We start from the raw sequence: 6,043 nt of genomic DNA on the forward strand, positions 1-6,043 counted from the left end.
TTCTTCTTTTCTCAGTTTTAGGGAAATGAATAAGAGAAAACGTCTCTCGAATTCTTCATCTCTCGAATCATCGACGTTCTTCTGGTGCAGTTCCATTGTTGCTGATGGTGGTGGGAGAAGGAGACAGAAGAAAGAAGAAATCAGAGAAGAAGAAGAAAAGGTCGAAGGGTATGTTTGGCTTTTTTAAAAGTAACAAAAACTAAATTTACACATTATTATTTGGCTTGGGGTTTTTATCCCAGTTTTATTTGAAACGGTTTTTATTTGGTGGAAATAATATGACCGGTTTTTTCTTATCACTAATTTGTTCACCTAGGGGTTTTGTCACTAGTTCTGATTAAAAAAAAAATCCCTTGTCCCAATGCCCTACCATGGGAACCCCCAATGCGTTCCTTGCGGTGATCTGGTCCTATTTCGTTTTTTTTTTTTTTTTTTTTTTTTTTTTTTTTTTTTTTTTTTTTTTTTGAAGCATGGCTATTTCGTATGTATGTTGAGCTGTAGAAGAACTCAAGGAGAGAGATTCTCAGAAGTACGGGAGAACAGAAGAAACAAAGATGAATCTGAAGAAACCATCATGGGGAGAAGGATTGAGTTCATCAGAGAATGATACATCATCTTCGTCAACAGCAGTTGTGGAAGAACTTGTATCTTCACTAAACAAACAGAGAATGTATAGAGAAGTAACCTTGGCTCTAAAAACTGGTTTAAGAGATGCAAGTGCTGAATTCTCATTCCTTCGTGTTCGTGGTCTTCGTAATCTTCTTAAATTTCTTCAATCTGTTGCTGAATCTGATTCTTCTATTACTCTCTTTTCTCACAGTCAATCCCTTCTTGAATTACAAGGTCACACTTCTCTCTCGCGTTTACTGTGATCTAGGTTTATTTTATTTATGCTCCGACTGATGTAGTTTTTTATTGCCAATTATTGTCTCATACGCTTAACATGAGACTTTTGATTAATTGGATATAACAATTTAGGGTATGGTAATTTGGTTTGGTTTATCTAATTTGGCTTTTCTCAATTAGAGATTTCCATTAGAATTTGCGGACCTGTAAAGGAGTTCCATTTTGATTGATTCTACTCTTCAGTCTATCTGATAGTGCTAAAATTGTGGTTTTCTTGAATTTTTAAGAGAGTTGGGGTATGTTTAGCTTGTCTTGATCATTGCGCGTTTAATATATGAGGTCTTTGTTTAAATCTGATTAGTGTACAGGAAAGAACTGATATACAGACTTTATATTTGTTATGTGTTGTAACAGTGGTCCCGGTGCTCTTTCAGAACTCATTTAGGCAACCAAAAGATGAACCAATACCAAACCTAGATCACATATTCTCTGTGGAGCCTATGAGGATAACTAGTCCCTAAGAGTTTTAGAAGGATGTTGTCTGCTCCATCGTGGAAGCACGGCTTTAGCCCATCAATTCAATGCGATCAAGGTGAGGGCAATGTTCTCCAGATGTATCATCTGAATCTGGAACATAATTATCCTTGTTTGGTGATTGTTTTTTTTCTTTTTCAGTAAATGCAGGTACTGATGAGTATACTATCCACTAGAGGAGTTCTTGAACGAGGGGCATGCTTAGATGCATTTATCGCTATAATGTTAGATTCATCTGCTAATCAGATGGTACGCATGTTCCATACTTTCTTTTTAATTGTTTTTATCAGTGCATCCTTCATCTTTAGTTGTTATAAGCTTTTTTTGTTTGTTTGAAATTATGGGAAGTATGCCTTTCGGGATCTTTTCATTGGAAGTTGATTATTTAGACCTGAAATTAGGTACTGAATCTGTTATAAGTTATTTGGAGTTCTATGCATCAGTTTGGATTGCAATACAATCTCTGATCAAAATAATCTTTTGTCAACTCACTAAAGCAAAATCAAATACTAATAAGAACATTTAAACTTGATTGTATGCTTTTGAGTGTGGTCCATGAGATGCCAATGGCAACCTTCGTTATTAGCAAAAGGTAGTTAACTAAAGTGGAATTTATGTTGCTGGAGAAAATATTTTTATTGGATTTTCGTGATCAGCACCAAAAGGCGAAAAACTTAGGGATAAGGCTGTGAGCCTGTGATGATCTCCATCTGTGAGAAATTCTGAGATATTTTGACTGTGGAGAAAGGGCTCCTATCTTGTGTTTATTGTTAACATAACACTGATTGATGCATAAAACCTGTTCTCTGTAATGTATCATCTTTGCAGGATTTTGAAGCATGTCGTGGTATTGAGAAAGTGACAAAGCTTATTAAAGACAAACAAGCCGATGAAAATATAAGGTTAGCTGCTACTCTTATGCTTTTCTTTTTATTCTGATCGTCATTCTAGAGTCATTTACTTTCTTGTGGTGCATGGCCATTGCTGTTTGAGTTTATTCACTTATTTGAATTTATTTACCACCTCCACCCAGAATCCATGTGGCAGATCCTTATTGGTCACCAACTTAAACATCAGGTCCCACTAGCTAAACTAGTTCAGGATAAGGGTTAAATATTCCCTCGATCAGGGTTTCAGATGGCTTCACAGCCAATAAAACGTTGACAGTTTAGAGGAGAAAGCGGTGTACAGGATGTGGAGTTGGAGCTTAAGCAGTTATGCTAGTATGAACAGACTGGATTTCGTTTCACTTATTTAGGTGGTTTACCTGTGTACATCACAATTTCTGTCACTTGATTATCAAGTATCAAGTATTGCTTGATTTATGAAAATATGACAGTTAGAAAAAATTGAACACTCCACTTCGTTCATAATAATGATGTTTGCATTATCATATACGGCGTCTGTCTGAAACCAAAAATACACTGTCAGGAGTAAGACTCCGAATAAGATCCTGTTATTGCATGACACTGATTATCTCTTAGGTGATGTACTTCAATTGGTAGCACCAGTTCTTAAAGATGCAAATGGTATAGCTCTGCATAGTCATTTGAGTTTGTACCTTTCTTCCAAAGAATGGTATCTCTTGAGTTGAGTGCTACAAAATGCAGCAGTTAGAAATAGCTATGTTCTTTTTGGTTACTATTAAACAATGTGCTTATAAAGAAACTCTTTATGGTCCAGGCTAAGATGTGGAGAGTTCTTGCTACTACTCATCGGGCATTTAAACAGTAGGGAAAGGCCTCCAAAGGTGCGTGTACATGATGAAATAAGGCGACTTCTGGGTGAAAGATCTGCATCATTCGTATGGGCAGCAAGTCAATTTGGGTCAACCCTTGATCCAGAGCAACGGCAAACAGCTCTACATATCCAAGCACGCATATCCAAGCACGCCGGGTCATTGAATCCTTGGAGTTGGAGGTTTACTAAATCTACCAGTGACAGACGTCTTTGTATCCCTCTTCAATTGCTATCTCCAGCATTCAAATTTAGAGATTGGAGATTACAAAAAGTGTGTACACAACTTGTATGTAATGTGAATGCTATTATGTCATGTTGTAGTTAAGTAAATTATCAACAATGTAACCTTCTTTTTTCATTTGAATGCTCAAAGTTTCGAGGGTGCTGTAGATTTCCTCAGCCCGTTTGTGAGATCTATCATTGGCAAGAAAAACATGCTTCTGGTCTTTATCCTCAATCCAGCTGCATCCAGGGCTCTTGTGCATTTTTCTGTCCTTCATAATCTTCCTTATTCTAGCAAGATCGTCCCACTTCCCGGCAGATGCATACAAGTTTGCAAGCATAATATAATTTCCAGAATTATTTGGTTCCAACTCTATGAGTTTGTGAGCAGAGATTTCTCCCAGTCCAACATTTCTATGAATGAGGCAACAACCTAGTAGAGAACCCCATGTGACGGAATCTGGCTCTGCCTTCATTTTCTTAACAATACTGTAAGCTTCGGAAAGTCTTCCTGCACGACCAAGGAGACCAACCATACAGGTATAGTGTTTTTCTGTTGGCTTTATATGATAATCTCTCATCAAATCAAAGTACTTGCAACCTAGGTCAACAGATCCAGCATGAACACATGAAGCTAGAGCGGAAAGGAAGGTTACTGAATCTGGTTTGATCCCTTCTGCGAGCATTTTCCGGAAGAAAACAATTCCTTCTTCTCCCTGTCCGTGCAATGCATATCCAGCAAGCAACGCATTACGCGAAACCATATTATGTTTTGATATTCTGTTGAAGGCAAGCTCAGCGATTCTAATGTATCCGCATTTTGCATACAAATCTACCAACGATGCACCAATATGGACATCTGTATCATGCCCCCATTTGATTGAATACCCATGAATCTGCTTTCCTTGCTCAATTGTACCCAGCCTTGTGCAGACAGGTAAGACTACACCTAATGTATATTTATCAAGCTTCAAATTGGAATTTTGAATTTCGCAGCAAGTTTGCAGAACTAATTCATTTTCCCCATTTTCCATGTAACCTGCCAGAATTCCATTCCACGTGTAAATATTGGGTTCTAAACCTTCAGTTTTCATCTTCAGAATGAGCTCGTCAACTTTTTCTTTTTGACTAAGACGTGAACAACCAGATATCAAGGCATTCCATGTGGTCATATCCCTTTCATTTACTTCATCAAAAACCAACTTTGCTGCTGCTATATCTTTGCACTTACAATACATCTCAACCAGTGCACCACCAACAAAAGGATTAGCATGCAGTCCTCTACGAATTGCATATGAGTGTATCTCCTGACCTTGTCTTAGGGCAGGTAAGTCTGCGCAAGCAGTTAGAGCACTTCCTAATGTAAAAGAATCAGCTTGAATCCCTTCTTCGAGTTGCAAATCTGCGAATAATTCCAGAGCATCATTCAAACATCCACAGTCTACATACCCTGAAATCATCGAGTTCCATGAAATTGTATCTTTCTTGATTCCAGCAACCTCCATTTGACCAAAAAGCTTCTTTGCCTTGCTGATCTCACCGTTCGCAAAGTACCCAACAATCATAGTGTTAAAAGAAACCCGATTTCTCACTGAAAACTTAGAAAAAATCTTCTCCGCACTTCTCATATCACAACATCGGCGACACACATCGACCAATCCAGTAACGACAAACGGGTTTAGTATAAATCCATGCCTAATAGTATATCCATGGATTTCTTTTCCAAGATTAAGAATTTGTAATCTGACAGAAGCAGGGAGAACACTTACTAGGGTTTGAGCATTTGGCTTCAACCCTTCCTCCTGCATTCTATAAAGCAACTCAAGAGCATCATTATCATACCCATTTTGGGCAATCCACCGATCACTGCACTCCAAGAAACAACATTAGGATACAAATTCCCCAATGATCCCATGTTTTCTAAAACCTCTAACGCCTCAAACACCAGCCCGTTAGCAACATAACCTGTTATAACGGAATTCCAAGAAACACAATCCCTCTCAGGCATTTTAAGCAATAATTTCTTAGCATCACCCAAACTCCCGCATTTTCCATACATGTCAGTCAAGGAATTCCCGACATAAATATTTGAAAAAAGCTGATTTTTAATAACTAACCCATGTAGCTGTTTTCCTAATCCTAGTTCACTTAAACCACTACAAGCTTTTAAAACAACAGGAAACACAAAAAATTCCAACTGAATCTCTTCAAACTGTAAATCTTGAAACAATGCAATAGCCTCTTCATAATACCCATGATCAGTGTATATAGTAATTATTCCAGACCAAGAATATACATTTCTTTGAGACATTTTGTCAAATAGTAAGGTTGAATTCCCAATATTTCCATACTTGCCGTACGTTTGCAATAACTTGGTCTCTAAAAATTCATTTCCTGAAAACCCAGTTTTGAAAATGTGAGCATGGACTTGTTTACCCAAATTAATGTTTTTACAGGATTCGAGAATTGAAGCATACTTGAATGAATCAACCGGTTCATCAACTAGAGAGAGGAAGGGTTTGCTAATTGAGAAGTGAGTACTACTCTTGGAGAGGTTAGAGTGATTAAGATTTTGAAAAGGAAGAGTTTTCAGTTTATGACGTGAGACTGGATCTTGATGACATTTTAATGGTGATGGATGAAATAACGAGGGTCTCATATCTAAGACCAGGAGTGCAGTCATTTCTTAAGTGTGTGAAAC

At 37.6% G+C, this 6,043-nt stretch overlaps 2 pseudogenes; one reads left to right on the forward strand and one right to left on the reverse strand.

Moving 5' to 3' along the window:
* The first annotated feature begins 489 nt into the window (after positions 1-489).
* Positions 490-3,535, forward strand: LOC113297715 (annotated as a pseudogene).
* Positions 3,395-6,025, reverse strand: LOC113297714 (annotated as a pseudogene).
* Between the last annotated feature and the right edge of the window lie 18 nt (positions 6,026-6,043).

This window comes from Papaver somniferum, chromosome 7 (assembly GCF_003573695.1).
Source record: "Papaver somniferum cultivar HN1 chromosome 7, ASM357369v1, whole genome shotgun sequence".
NCBI classification, from domain to species: domain Eukaryota; kingdom Viridiplantae; phylum Streptophyta; class Magnoliopsida; order Ranunculales; family Papaveraceae; genus Papaver; species Papaver somniferum.